A 16,409-nucleotide genomic window follows, 5' to 3' on the forward strand; every position below is an offset into this window, starting at 1 on the left:
AGTTTGGGGATGTGTTCACCGGAGATGGATGCATGGAGGGAGAGTATAAAATAGAGATAGATGACAGAGTGCCGCCAGTGAAACTGCCAAAGCGCAGAGTGCCTGTAGCTATGATAATACCGATACAGGAGGAACTCAAGGATCTGGAGTTCAGAGCTGAGGGTTTTTTCAACCTGTAACTTGTTCTTGTCAGAGACCAGCAGGGCTGAATCATCCGCGAACAAGAACAAGTTGCAGTCACAAGCTGACGACATGTCATTTGCATAAATTAGGAACAGTAGCGGCCCTACTAGTATGCTTCCTTGTGGAACACCACAGCTCACTGTGAGAGGGGGGGATAGAGTACCGTTTACCTCCACCATCTGTTCTCTCCCCTCAAGGTAGGATTGCATCCAGCTCACTGACAAGCTAAATTGCTTTTAGCTTGTCAATCAGAATGGAGTGATTGACAGTGTCGAAGGCCTTTTGTAGGTCCAGCATGACCCAGGCCGCAGTATTTGCCAGCGTCCACCTCTTGTTTGAGAGAAGGCATGTGTCAGTGGAGTGGGATGTTCTGAAGCCAGATTGGAATTCGTAGATTAGATTTTTTTCCGCCAGGTACTTTTCGACCTGTTCGTAGACAATTTCTCCATGACTTTCGAGATGGAGGTAAGAATAGAAACAGGGCGGTAGTTGCCTGGGTCTAATTTGCTGCCCTTTTTGTGCAGAGGGGTCACTCTAGCCATTTTGAAGTCCTTGGGGACGTGCCCCTGTTTTATAGAGAGGTTTATTATGTGTGTGATGACTGGGGTGATGGCGGCTGCTAAGTCTCTGAGGAATTTGGAGGGGATGTTGTCATGGCCAGTGGCCTTGTTAGGTTGGAGGGCGCTCAGTTTTTTGAGTACCTCATCGGTTGTTACCATTTATAGTTTGAAGTCGTATTTGCGGACCCCTAGGTTTTTGTAGTATGCTACTATGTGTTCTACCCCATAATGCCCTGAGTGGGAGGTAGTTTGTTTACCAGTGTTGTGGCTATGTTTGTGAAGAAGATGTTTAAGTAATTGGCTACTAAGGCTGAGCCCGAACCCTGTTTTTAGGGTTCGAACGTTCGCCAGGGTCTACGAACGAACGTTCGAACGTTCGTTTTTTGTAAATTTTTTAATAATTTTTTTTTTATTATATATATTTTTTTTTATATATAATTTTTTTTTTTTTATTGTATTATTATAGATCCTACGGAGGGCGGCATTGCATAATCTATTGGTGAAAAAAAATTGTTTACAGTGGTGGCTGTTCATGTAAACATGTAATTAAACAAAGGGAAAAGACAGCAGTCAAACATGTTATCACGCACTCACTTTTTGTCCCGGTAGAACATCGCCGTATGAATTGGAATAACCGAAGCTTTCTGGTCTGGTGGGCTTGAAATGTCCATAAATGTGTATCCAATCCATAAATCCATTTAGTTAGATCCAGTATTGACTGAATGTATCTGTGATTATTATAGATTTTCCTGGTTGACTCCCGCTCCCGGACGTGATGTCACACGAAAGCCAGCCGCACTCACCCAATATACTATTCTATTCTAAACAGTTATATTAGTGTGAACGTAATATACATTTTATCCAGTGCATATATTTGGATAGTATTGTGATATCATAATCCCATTTATATATATCGTTTTTTTTTATACATTTCAACATTTGATTGCTTTTCGTGCATTTTTCAATTGGCTGCGTTCGAGCGTTGCGCACTTGGCGATGTTTCTATCGCCTCAGAAGTCACTCAGAACAGAGGGGGGGATGAACATGAAGCATAAACAATGATTTATATATTACACGTTATTGTGCATTTTAACTTTACTGTCTAGTATCGTAATAAAACATTTAGACTATAGACACTTGGCACCTGTATACTATAGATTAATTTCATTACCCCTGGAAAAAAACAACTGAAATAAATTACCATTGAATATTCGATAGGTCTTCTACCTTTTGATTTAAGGATCAAATGAGACAAGTTATTTCCAAAAGCGGGATTTATTGCACCAATGCAGATAAATGAAAATGGGGGACCTGCATGATGTAAATGAGCAGCCAGGTTGGATGTGCCACCGTGGAATGCCAACTGCTTGTCGCAGATTTGACACACAGCCTTTACTTTGTCGTCTGTTAATTTAAAGTGTTTCCACACAGGTGAAGTCTTCCCACTTGCAGCTGCCATGATTGAATAATGAGCCGAGCGCCGCGGGCCGCGGGGACGCGCATCTTCGCCTCGACTCCACCCCGCGCGCCGCCGCGGGGACGCGCCTCTTCACATCGCCTCACCCGCGCCTCCTTTTTTTATTTTTTTTCCCCCGAACGTCCGAATGCATTAATTAAAGTCCGAATGCCAGCGGAACGAACGAACGTTCGAACGTTCGGGCTCAGCCTTATTGGCTACATCCAGCTTGTCTGTGATGAGCGTGTTGTCCGTCTTTATGTTTATGTTTGAGAATCTGGTTTTAAGTTTTTTACTGCAGCCTAGTTGATTATTGAGTAATTTCCAAAGTTCACATGGTTTGTTTTTGTTTTCCTCGGTTTTGTCATTGATGAAATAATTTTTTGCGGTTTTGATCATGGAGTTTACTAGTGATGTGCATCTCCATCACTGAGGCCGATGCGATGCACATCTCGATACGGTGCCAATGATACAATACATTAACGATAGATTTGAAGCACCGGGCGATGCGATATGATTCACCCCCTGTTGAGATACGATACGATTCGATACGATTTGATTCAACATAATGTGATTCAGGGCCATATGATGCGATTCAACACAATGCAAAATAATGATAACATTTTATGGAATGACAGAGGATTTGGTTATATTCCTTATATGCAGCTTATATTATTATTAAAAATAAAATAATCTACAATTTATATAAAAACTCTTGGGTGCCTAAGAAGACTTTTGCATAGTACTGTGTTTTCTATCCACTTTAGCTAAAACACACACACACACACAATACACACTACTGTGAGACAATAATAATCACACACAAAGGGATAATGGCTTATAGCAGACTTAATGATTTTATAATATTTCAGATAATGAAATTAAATGTTTGTCATCAACTATCCAATTAGTATTTATATTGTAACATTTGGCCACTTTAAATCATTGAACAGAAAGAGAGAGAGTGTGTGCGTGCGCAGAAGCGAGAGAGGGGGAGAGAGATGGAGAGAAGGGCTGGGCGATATAACGATAACAATAAATATCGCGATATATTTTAATAGATATCGGGGGGAAAAAATCCGGAAAAAAAATATATCGAATTATTATTATTATTATTATATTTTTATTTGTGACCTGCAACAGGGCAGTTTTGAAACCAGAGACAGTGGACAGACTTGTCTTTCTTGCCTGCAACTTAAAGTAATGGCTTTGCTTTTCCAAATGACAATACTGACCAAATTGAGATTTTTTTCTCTTGTCCATTTATTTTGTTTGCTTTCTAATTTAAAATACAGTTTGAAACCGTCTGTACACAGTAGGCTATGTGTGCTAGCAGAGCTAGACTCCAGTCACTGTGGTTTGGTGGTTTGTCCACCAAAAAAGCGCCAAAAGATGGAAAAGAAACTAGCAGAGCCAGAACTGTTCAACTCCCCTGGAGCCACAGCCAGCAGAGAAGCCGGTTTACTTTAGCTTTTAAACCAGCTGCAGCCTGAGAACTGGAGTGTGAGGGGATGAAACACTGAAGATAGCGGCAACGACAAAGAATTGCTGCAAAATAAATCTGTTGTTTAAAAAAAAAAAAAAAAAATGTACTTATAACAATTTAGATAATTATCGATATCGAGTGATATGATAACATTATCATATCGTTATCGCGATATGATTTTTTGCCATATCGCCCAGCCCTAAGAGCGTTTGAGTTTGAGCGTTCTGATGCTCCGTAGCTGACCACACCAGGATTGCATTTTGTCAACACAGTTGGAACCTGGAGGAAGCGATATAAAGAAACGAATTGCCAATAAATGTGAAGTTATCTTTGAACCTGTTGTCAAGCGTCTTCAATATACCCCCCCCATTTCCTCACTAATGGAACTGGTGTTGCAGAGTCACGTTAGTTAGTTAGACACTGTAGTTTAGCATTAGCTGAACGGCTAACTGGCGTTAGCCAGTTGATTAATTCTATTCATGTCTCCTCCTCCTTGACTTCCACTGTTTGTTGTTGATAACTGTGACGCGGCTCTCGCCTTCTGTAGTAGCGAAGCAAAGATAGTATCTGCTGTGTGCAGTCACAGTGCACTGCTGACAGAAGTGGATGAGAGTAGGGATGCCCCGATCGATCGGCCACCGATCGTTATCGGCCGATAATCAGGATAAATATGCGATCTGTGATCGGTGATAATGCTTTATTTTCGCAGATCGTCAAATCCGATCGCAAAACATGATCCAATTCTGAGCGGAGATTTCACTCACTGAGTTCTGTCTCAGACACACGGAGAGAGCAGCGGCGTCTGCTCCTCATCCTCCTGCACCCGTGTACTGTAAACACTAGTATAGTCTAGTCTAGTGGGACACTGGGACTTCCGTGAGCTAACGTTAGCTACCGTTACAAAATGACCCAGTCAACTATTAACTTTTAGTTTAATACATGATGAGGCATTGTCTAACGACTAACTGTATCTAGCCGGCTAGCTACTGATAGCTCCTGATATCAACAAATGCTCCAGTAAGTCTAGTAGTGCATGATAGCTCACGTTAGCTTATGTTAGCTCACTGTTCAAAACGAAACGTCCCATTAAACTAAATAGTTCACTGAGGCGTTGTCTTAACGTTATATAGCCGACTAGCAGTAGCTACAGATAGCTCCTGATATCAATGTCTTATAACACTGATTCGATGCGTATTCGAGCTGAGGGCATGTTGAATGTGATCAATAGGGTCCAGCTGCAGCTCCGGAGAATCCTGGCCGTAGCTGGAGGCTACTCGAGTACACACAGACAGTGGAGCTGTTTGCAGATAGCGAGCATTTTGACTTGTTGCGTGGTGGCGATGTCTCGCAGATAATACAACTACAAGTATGATTATATAATATATATATTTTATATTAAAAAAAATGTATATACCATTTTTTTTTTTATCAAAAACGATCGATATCGGCCGATATGGCTCAAGACGATCGGTGATCGGTATCGGTAGCAAAAAACGTGATCGGGGCATCCCTAGATGTGAGGAAATGATATGAATGAATCGGTTTTGACCAATGCAAAGACGCTACAACAAGATGCATCGCGAGTTCAGCCTGAATTGTAGCCGATGCAGACTTATTCCACCGGTGCACTCGCATCGTGAACGTTTATGCCGGTGCTGGTTCTTAGGGGTGCCATGTTGTTAAGTATTGTTGTGAATTTGGTCTTGAATCCAAGCCATGTTTCTTCAACCTGTGTACCACTGAGTTCATCTGACCAGTCCATGCTCTCCAGTTCTTGGTTAAAGGCCTCTCTCTAGAGTAGGTTTTGAGGTCCCTAGATGTGACTGTTTTGTGACAGCCGGCTTTTTGTTTTAGCTTTTTGTGGGTACAGAAAATCATATAATGATCACTTAACCCGCATGCTATCACCCCTTTATTGGAGATCATGGACTTGTCAGAGGTCAAAATGAGGTCAATGGTGGTTTGTGTTGAATCACTTACCCTTGTGGGTTGGGTGATTAGCTGGCTGAAACCGTGCAGATCAGAGAACCTACTGAAGGCCTTGAAGACGGGTGCTGCTTTACGTAGCATATCCGTGTTCCAGTCCCCAATAAGAATTTTTTTCTACACCCTCCACCCCAGCTAAACACACCCATCAAGTGTGTCATAGAAGCCACTCTGTTCTGCGATGACATATTAGCGCTGCTGCATTCATAGTAGACGTATATAGTAGGCTGATTTCTCTATTCGATTCCAATTCACAAGGTCCCGATTAGAATCAATATCGATTCGTTTAGGGACGTTTCAGTTACAACCAACTTAGCTTGTAGTATATGAAAGAGATTCTTAGAACGAAATGCTGCAAATTGTACAAGGAACACCCTATCCTGGTGCATTATTAAAACTAATGTTTACGGTTACCGTCGGTAGTGTGATAGTAAAGGGTTAACCTTCTGTAGTGTGGTAGTGAAAGGGTTAACCTTCTGTAGTGTGGCAGTGAAAGGGTTAACCTTCTGTAGTGTGGCAGTGAAAGGGTTAACCTTCTGTGTATTGTCACAGTGAAAGGGTTAACCTTCTGTGTATTGTTGCAGTGAAAGGGTTAACCTTCTGTGTATTGTCGCAGTGAAAGGGTTAACCGGTTGGTAAGTGCTGCAGTGAAAGGGTTAAAGAGACACAAAACAATATGCTGATTTATTTTGCACATAATCTCACACAAATCCCCAAACTTGAAACAGTTGTGCACACATTAATTTAGTTTTACAGTTGAGAGTAAACTCATTTACTCTCATCGGGTAGAAAAAGGGGTAACCACTGCGCTCAGACAGGTGCGTAGTCCAACATTAATTAAGTCACAAAAAAGGGAGTAGGGACCGCACTCGTGGAAAGTCGTTGTTTTTAGGCCTGTCACGATAACACATTTAGCTGGGCGATTAATTGTCCCAGAAATTATTGCGATAAGTGATATTATTGCGGTTTTGAGAGTTTTCTTTTGAGAAATGTATTTCCCAAAAGTTTTCAATAAACCTTTAATTTTTTTTACCAATATAATGATAATAGCATAATAAGACATTTTAAATATCCTAAATTACTACCTAACCAATCAGATCTGCGATATGAGGTAGCGTCACAACTTAGCAGAGTAACCTCATTCCCAGTTTTAGCTCTGTGAGTTGAAATTTTTTTATATAACGTTGATCGGTATCAAACGGCATTTGATAATCTAATATATGCATTTATGTCTATATCTCACGTTCTAGGAAATACTGCAGAAAACGATAAAAACATATTTATACTCTAGACCAGGGAGGGGCAACTGGCGGCCCGCGGGCCGCATGCGGCCCTCACCGACGTTTCATGAGGCCCCAGGCCAATATAAAAAAAAATTATAATATTTTTAAATTTTACATTTTTTTTTAAAAAAAATTTTGTATTGTATTCGACTAAGAAGAGTTGGCAGTCGACTATGGCTCCTTTCGATCGATTAGTCGACTATTTGATTAATAGGGGTCAGCCCTAGTGTGGACATATGAAACGCTGTTGAAAGTGCCGTGCAGCAATATGGGGGTTTTGATAAACTGTCGGCTGTTGTTACCGATGGAGCACCGGCAATGAAAGGAAAACGCACAGGATTCGCTGGGCTTCTAAGGCAGAGTGGCGTTGAGTGTCCAATGCTGCACTGCATTATACATCAGGTAAGTTCGCTAACATAATTTCCATCTATTGTGGGTCACTAATAATGACCAATGCGAATCGAGTGTAGTCAAATTATATGCGAGAGTCGTTAAATCGTTTCTTTTTTTTTTATCTGATATAGGAGGCTCTCTGTGCCAAGAAGCTTGACTATACAGCCATGTTATGGATTTGGTTACCAAGGTTACCAATCTAATTCGTGGAGGCAACAGGTCACTAAACCATAGAAAGTTTGTCTCCTTTTTGGAAGAGATGGACACTGATTATGGCGACTTGCAGCTACACACAGAAATCCGATGGCTGAGCCGTTGGAAAGTACAGGAGCGACATTGAAACACTGGAAATGCAATTCAATGATCGGTTTGAAGATTTCAACGGCATGCAGTCACGGATAGCGCTGTTTGCCGGCCCCCTCACCGCTACGGTGTCAGAGCAGCCCCCACCGTTGCAGCTTGAACTGTGCGAGCTACAGTCAGATCCTTTTTTTCAAGCAAAGAGAAATGAGAGGGGAATTTCATTTTGGAAACTGCTACCTGAGCCCTGCTTCCCACTCCTCAGGGACTTTGCCCTCTCTATGGCCAGTATGTTTGGGAGCACATACATATGCGAGAGCAATTTCTCAAACATGAAGCACATCAAGTCAAAGGAGAGAAACAGGCTGTCGGATGAAACATTATTTCATCTGATGCAGATTGCATGCACAAACATTGAAGTTGACATTCCTGCTATTGTGCGCCAACAAGAGAGACCACAAGTGTCTCATTAAAGACAGGGGGGGAGGAGATGATGAAGAGGTGTAGAGGGGGGGGGGGGGAGGAGATGATGAAGAGGTGTAGAGAGGGGGGAAGAGATGATGAAGAGGTGTAGAGAGGGGGGGGGAGATGATGGAGAGGTGTAGAGAGGGGACCATTATTATTATTATTATTATTATTATTATTATTATTATTATTATTATTATTATTATAACCATTATTGACCCACTGTGGGGCGAGGGTGAATGTCATGCCAGTTTGATAAAGGGTCAATGGGAGGCATGTAGTATTGCACTTTACTTTACTTGCACTTTACTTGTTTACTTTTGTAGTGTTCAGATAACACTAATAACACAAAGAAAAAGCAGCATTCCTGCTGCATTTCACTACAACAGTAAATCAAAAGTGCAATAATAAATGATTTTGTTAAATGTATACACTTTTATCCTGCTACTAAACAAAACATTCCTGAGTGCTTCATATCCATAACATGCATTTCAGTGTTATAATGTTTTGTTTAGTAGCAGGATAAAAGTTTATACATTTAACAAAATAATTTATTATTGCACTTTTGATTTACTGTGAAATGCAGCAGGAATACTGCTTTGTGTTTGTTGAGCAGTGGGCTTTAAGTTCATAAATTTATTTTATTAGAAGCCTTAATTATAATTGATCATTTTTGTATATATTTGGGGTTACACAGCAATACTTTTAAATTCAGCTGTTTATAAATTCATAAAGTTGAAATTGCATTACTAAATGCATTTGAAATGGAATAAAAACAAAGTTACAACAAATTATAATTGTTTATATACCTTGTGACTATTAGGGCTATTTGAGTGATGGGGTACTACTGGCGGGACTGCCGATAAACAATGCGGCCCCCCAGATTGATTGTGGACATTTTGTGGCCCTCACCATTAGGGATGGGTACCTTTCACATTTGAACCGATACCGGTACCGGTACCGGTACCTGTGAATCGATACCGGTACCCAACGGTACCTTTTTTCGGTACTTTAAAAAAAAAAAAAAAAAAAAAAAAAAATATATTAATCCTTTTTTTTTATTATTTTTTTTTTTTTTTACTTTTTTCTTTTCATGTCAACGTTCACACGCACAATATATGCTTACCTAGGATTTGACTTGATTCAACAACAAAGCAGTCGGAGCAATGACAAGCCGAAAACTGTCGAAATTTTATTTACCTACCTCAGTCGTAAAAAAAAATCCAAACTTCAAATAACTACAATTTCGACAGTTTTCGGCTTGTCATTGCTCCGACTGCTTTGTTGTTGAATCAAGTAAAATCCTAGGTAAGCATATATTGTGCGTGTGAACGTTGACATGAAAAGAAAAAAGTAAAAAAAAAAAAAAAAAAAGTAAAAAAGAAAATTAATAAAAAATATTTTTTTATTTTTTTATTTTTTTTTTTCGGTTTCTCACTTGATTCGATACTCGGTAGTACCGACGTGTTTCGGTTCGGTACCTCAAAAGTACCGAATTCGGTACCCATCCCTACTCACCATATACAAAGTTGCCCACCCCTGCTCTAGACGGTATTTCGTATGAATGTGTGAATGAAAAAGTATTGAAGAGTAGGGTTTAACCTGCAAGTTGGCCTTTAACACTTTGAGTGCCAGCCACGAGAAATGTACTATCGATAATCTAGCGTTTATTTTTTTTTAATTTTTTTTTAAATCTTTCTTCCCCTCCTTTTTCCCGATTTTTCTCCCATCCCACCCTTCCTGGTTGTTGCGTACTTTCCCCTACTGTTGGTCCGGGAGACCGGAGACTGTCGCATGCTTTCCTCCGACTAGGCCTGCCGCGATAAGCAATAAATCGATTAATTGCTGCGATAATTAAAATGAATGCAATGATTTTGACGGGCGCGATTAATTGCTATTTGCGCGTTTGTTTTAATGAGGCGGAACCAGTGCCCCTTGTCAGTCACTGTCCGTGTTGGGAGGCGGGCCGCTGACGTTACTAGAGTACAGCACGGGAGCTCCGTGGGGCAACGCCACATATAGCTTAACTACATTTCTCAATAGTGTTGTTCCTTTTAACCAAGTAGCATTATTTGTAGTGTAACGTTAGCTATTTTTAGACCCAAGTAGTTACTCGCTACTGCCCGGAGAAACTGGACTGCTAAATAAAGATGAAAGATAGAGCTTTGATTCTCATTCCATGCTAACAACATTAGCTAAATAGCTAACAAACGAAATACAACGTATAGCATAGCTACAAGTACAACACAGAATAACGTTAATACAATTACATGCATCATTGTTTACAATGAACGGGTGGGGCTAGTCAAAGGACTGGACACGGGGACAAGTTAAACATGAATTAATTTATTATAACACTCCGGTAGTTTCGAGTCGTGCTGCAGTGCTTACGCACCACAGCTATTCTATTATATACTGCTTTGACGCTTCCTCCTCATCGTTGATTGCCTGTAGTAGCTGCATCTAACGTTAGTAGCTAACGTTAAAACTAACCTAAAGTTAGTTGTTCACCAACAATTTGTTTTATCATTAGCTCAAAAACATAACCGGACGAGACAAGTTGTAGGCTCATAGGTTCTGCTTAGGATAATCACAACAATACTTCCGGTCCGGTCGGTGGGCTTCAAAATAAAAGTCTAAAACACCGGAAAAGACGGAGCGGTGGGCTTCAAAATAAAAGTTTTGGGAAATAAATTTCTCAAAAAAAATTCTCTAACCGGTCGCAATAATATCGCTTATCGCGATATTTTCGGGGGCAATTAATCGCCCAGCAAAATGTGTTATCGTGGCAGGCCTAGATGTGGCGAATATGGTGATGACTAGGGCTGCAACTAATGACTAATTTGGTAGTCGACTAATCTGCCGATTATTTTTTCGATTAGTCGACTAATCGAAAACCAATGTAAACACATTTTTTTTAATTACCTATCTTTGTGAAAGTGGCTTCTCAGCTCTGGTCCAGCTGAAGACACAGCAGAGGAACAGATTGGACATTGAGCATGACCTCAGAGTTGCTTGTCTACCATCACCCCAGACTTTGAGACTCTTGTCAGGACCAAGCAACAACATCATAACATGATGATCCCATAGCAAATTAAAATAATGACTCATGAAACATTTGAATTTGGATCTTTAAGCCACTTTAAATGAAAATGTATTTGAAGAACAATACAGCAATCACTCATAACAAGATAAATAAATTAAATAATACAAATTAAAGTGGAAGTGTACTTTAAATAACTTTTGTTTGCTGTGTGTGAGAGGAGTCCGTGTGTATGTGTGTGTGTCTTACTCTGATCGCTGTGTGAGTGAGAGGAGTGTGTGTACTGTGTAATTTGTGTGTGTGTCTTACTCTGATCGCTGTGTGTGAGTGAGAGGAGTGTGAATGTGTCTGTGTCTTACTCTGATCACTGTGTGTGAGTGAGAGGAGTGTGAATGTGTGTGTCTTACTCTGATCGCTGTGTGTGAGAGAGGAGTGTGAATGTGTGTGTGTCTTACTCTGATCGCTGTGTGTGAGTGAGAGGAGTGTGTATGTGTGTGTGTCTTACTCTGATCGCTGTGTGTGAGTGAGAGGAGTGTGTATGTGTGTGTCTTACTGTGATCGCTGTGTGTGAGTGAGAGGAGTGCGTGTGTAATGTATTGTGTGTCTAGTCTGATCATCATCTCCTGCAGGGGAACAATGTTTTCAATGTCCAAAATTTGCTATGGGATCATCATGTTATGATGTTGTCTGGAACCCTGAGAAGCCACTCTCACAAAGATAGGTAGTGCACAAAAAAAAAAAAAAAAAAAAAAAAAAAAAAAATTTTTTTTTTTTTTTTTTTTTTTTTTTTTTTAATAATGACTAATCGACGCAACAATTTCTCGTCAACGATTTTTTTATAATCGACAACGTCGATTATGTCGACTAATCGTTGCAGCCCTAGTGATGACGTCTCATGCTTTATACCATTTTTCCTCAGTAGCCCTTGGTACTCTTTACCAGTGTATTCTGTACCATTATCAGACCGGATGCGTCTGATCCTCCCATATGAGGCGGTGTCAGCTATGAACTGCTCTGTTGCTTGCACAGTATCACTCTTATGCTTCAGATGATAGATAAACGCAGTACTTGAGTAGTCGTCAGTAAACGAAAGTGTAAATCTATGCCCATCTATGGACACTGGGTCAATAGGACCTGCTAGGTCTGTGTGCACCAACTCTAGAACCTTTTTGGCTCTCACATCAGGCTTCCTGTTGAAGCTTTGTACAAACTTTCCCTGAGTGCACACTTCACAGTTCAGTTTAGACTTGTCAATTTTCCCTTTAACACTTTGGTTGCCTTGGGTTAAATTCATGATATACCATAGGTTGCCGGCTCTATTTGTCTATGGAGAAGTACCCCTTCTTTGCATGGCTATAACTTTTTAAATTCTATTGCTACATTGCCATTATTAGGGCCCATTCAAAGTCCTATATGTATTGTTCATTGTGTAGCAACGTTAAACTTTTTCATTCACATATTCATAGTAAAGTATGGTCTAATGTATAAGTATGTTTTCATCTCTTTCTGCAGCTTTCTCCAGAACGTGATCTATAGCCCCAAATGCATTATATTGATGATGCAATACAGTTTTATGGCAATCAGCGCGATATAAAAAATTCCAACTAGACGTACTTCTAGAAGTTACTACACGTCATCTGATGTTGACCGGATGGGCTAGGGGGCGTTTATAATTCTGTGGGCAGCGTTATACCAATCATCTAATGTGGGTCAAATGTTGATAATAGCAGTTAGTATCGAAGACGGTAACGTTACACGCTGAAACTCACCCCAGTCTCCGCGCGCCGTTGGGCGATCATCGTAGAGTAGAAGTCTTATCATTATGGGATGTAAATTTACCCGGTCCATCTCCAGCTTGTATAATGGTATATACGTCCAAATCATGTTGTTTATCGAGTTATTGGCAATCGATCACTGTGTAGCGTGACGAGCCAGAGTCCCGGGACCTATAGCGAGTGCCCGGAAGTACTACGGACGTCTAGCACAACCTCTATGGCACATCCTGTTAAGCGATTGCACCGATCGGCCACCAGATGGCGCTCCTGAACCGCCAGAGAGCTCAGTGGGTTCTGCTGGTGGATCTCAGGCCAGCGGAGGGGACATATGAATCCGATCGCAGATTTTTGAAATATTGATATAAGGACGACGTAAAGCGTCCTCCGGCAACTTGAGCATGGCCGGGAATGACGTCTAAAGACGTTTCCCGGCATAGAAAGTGTTAATAGTCATATCATCAACAATAGGCTGGAGTTTCTCAACATCAGCATAATTGCAGTGTCCTAGAATTTCATGCCATGTCTGTATATCAAAACAGCCCTTGCTCTGATCACATTGGTCATCCACCATGGGCAAATAATACAGCCTATTATGCTCATGGATGTGAAATTCAGTACCGTCTCTGTGCTGTAGGACGTCTTCTCCTTGTCTGAAGATCACAGTGGCTCCAGTACCAGTGGTGGCTGCTCTCACAGAGAAGATGTCCTGCGGGAATGAGGGGATGTACAGCGCCCCTCTGTGTTGTAGTCAGTCGCCTGCCTCTGCTGTCAATCAAGCACACCTCCGCGTCCCCTCTGCGCTCTGCGACCCCGTTGCTCCTTGTGCCGTCAGCCAACTCCACGCAGTGAGACTCGGCCTGGAATCCGTCATCGAACACCTTGAACTTGGCCAGGTCAGTGATTATATGCGCAGTCGCACCGGTGTCCACCATCAGGCCCTTCTTCTTAACACCGCGTCCTGGATCGCCTTCCCTCGTCAGAAACGCATATGTGTTGTTGTCATGACAACTCACTTTCACACACGCCTCGCGCATCGTTCTGCTCCTGTCTGCAGGTCGCCCCTTGATGTGTGGAGCTTTTACAGTGGTGACACCACAGCTTGCGTCGACAGGTCCTTCTCATATGCCCACTTTGGCCACATCTGTAGCATATAATGTCTGTACGCTGTGTGCTCTGAATGCGCGCGCTCTGGGCATTCTGTGCACCCCGGTCAGACAGGGCTTGGGCTCGCATAACATTGTCATCCGATGTGGTAACGCGCATTTTCTCAGTGTCCTCAAAACTCCTGAGCTTAGTTTTAAACTCAGAAAACACTATAGTCTCATCACTCTGTGTGACATGTATCGCAAAGGGTTTAAATGCCTCGGGCAGTCGTTTTAATACCATAGCCACGAGTAGACTATCATAGGGCTGGGCGATATGGAAAAAAATCATATCGCGATAACGATATGATAATTTTATTTTATTTCTCGATATCGATAATTATCGAATTGTTATAAGTATAAAAAAAAAAAAAAACATTTTATTTTTGTATTTTTTTAACAACAGATGTATGTTTATTTTGCAGCAATTCTTTGTCATTGCCGCCATCTTTAGTGTTACATCCCCTCACACTCCAGTTCTCAGGCTGCACTGCAGCTGGTTTAAAAGCTAAAGTAAACCGGCTTCTCTGCTGGCTGTGGCTCCAGAGGAGTTGAACAGTTCTGGCTCTGCTAGTTTATTTTCGATCTTTTGGCGCTTTTTTGGTGGACAAACCACCGCACATGTGCACTGTGACTCGTGACTGGAGTCTAGTTCTGCTAGCACACATAGCCTACTGTGTACAGACGGTTTCAAAATGTATTTTAAATTAGAAAGCAAACAAAATAAATGGACAAGAGAAAAAGAAATCTGAATTTGGTCAGTATTGTCATTTGGACAAGCAAAGCCATTACTTTAAGTTGCAGGCAAGAAAGACAAGTCTGTCCACTGTCTCTGGTTTTAAAACTGCCCTGTTGCAGGAAAAAAAAAAAAACGATTTTTAGATTTTTTATTTTATTTCGATATTCGATATCGATTATTAACACTTTGGTTGCCTAAGGTTAAATTAATGATATACCATAGATTGCCAGCGCTATTTGTCTATGGAGAAAGTCCCCTTCTTTGCAGGGCTATAACTTTTTAAATTCTATTGCTACATTGCCATTATTAGGGCCCATTCAAAGTCCTATATGTATTGTTCATTGTGTAGCAACGTTAAACTTTTTCATTCACATATTCATAGTAAAGTATGGTCTAATGTATAAGTATGTTTTCATCTCTTTCTGCAGCTTTCTCCAGAACGTGATATATAGCCCCAAATGCATTATATTGATGATGAAATACAGTTTGATGGCAATCAGCGCGATATAAAAAATTTCAACTAGACGTACTTCTAGAAGTTACTACACGTCATCTGATGTTGACCGGATGGGCGAGGGGGCGTTTATAATTCCGTGGGCAGCGTTATACCAATCATCTAATGTGGGTCAAATGTTGATAATATCAGTTATTATCGAAGACGGTAACGTTACACGCTGAAACTCACCCCAGTCTCCGCGCGCCGTTGGGCGATCATCGTCGAGTAGAAATTTTATCATTATGGGATATATTATTACCCGGTCCATCTCCAGCTTGTATAATGGTATATACGTCCAAATCATGTTGTTTATCGAGTTATTGGCAATCGATCGCTATGTAGAGTGACGAGCTAGAGTCACGGGACATGTACCGAGTGGCCGGAAGCAATACGGACGTCTAGCAAAACCTCTAGTGCGCTTCCTGTTAAGCGCTTGCGCCGATCGGCCACCAGATGGCGCTCCTGAACCGCCAGAGAGCTCAGTGGGTCCTGCTGGTGAATCTCAGGCCAGCGGAGGGACATTATGAATCCGATCGCAGATTTTTGAAATATTGATATAAAGACGACGTACAGCGTCCCCCGGCAACTTTAGCATGGCCAGCAAAGACGTCTAAAGACGCCCCCTGGCAGTCAAAGTGTTAAAATATATCGCGATCGTTATCGTTATATCGCCCAGCCCTAGACTATCACTCAAAGTCTCATTTGCGTTTCTCAGTGCAGTTATTGCCCTTTCTGCCCGAATTACATAGTCAGTCACCGTTTCACTGCTAGACTTGTGCAGTGTAGTCAGCTCTATATAGAGACTGATAATCCTTGGCTTCCCTGAACCCGCATAATAATTGCGCAATATTCCGATGGCTTTCCGTCCATCATCAGACGCTTCTCGCATTACCAGTGATAAACTCTTATCGTCCAGAAACTGGATGAGCTCTGCGTATATCAATGCGTTTTTCTCACCATCTTCTCTCAACTCGACAGCAGACGCCTCGTCAGGGAGATCCGTTTCGAGAGTGTCCTTTAGTCTCTGTAGCCGGAGATGGCCCATGAACTTAGTCTCCCACAGTTCATACTTTTGTTCATCTCCGTCAAACGCTAGACGAGA

The 16,409-nt window shown here is 41.4% G+C and overlaps 1 protein-coding gene across 1 annotated transcript in view; it reads left to right on the forward strand.

Annotated features, from left to right (window-relative positions):
- The window catches only part of LOC311240715 (uncharacterized protein), a 99,820-nt gene that overhangs the window by 1,757 nt on the left and 81,654 nt on the right, over positions 1-16,409 (forward strand). The window lies entirely within an intron of this gene.

This window comes from Notolepis coatsorum (assembly GCF_963971535.1).
Source record: "Notolepis coatsorum genome assembly, chromosome: 14".
In the NCBI taxonomy this organism is placed as follows: Eukaryota; Metazoa; Chordata; class Actinopteri; order Aulopiformes; family Paralepididae; genus Notolepis; species Notolepis coatsorum.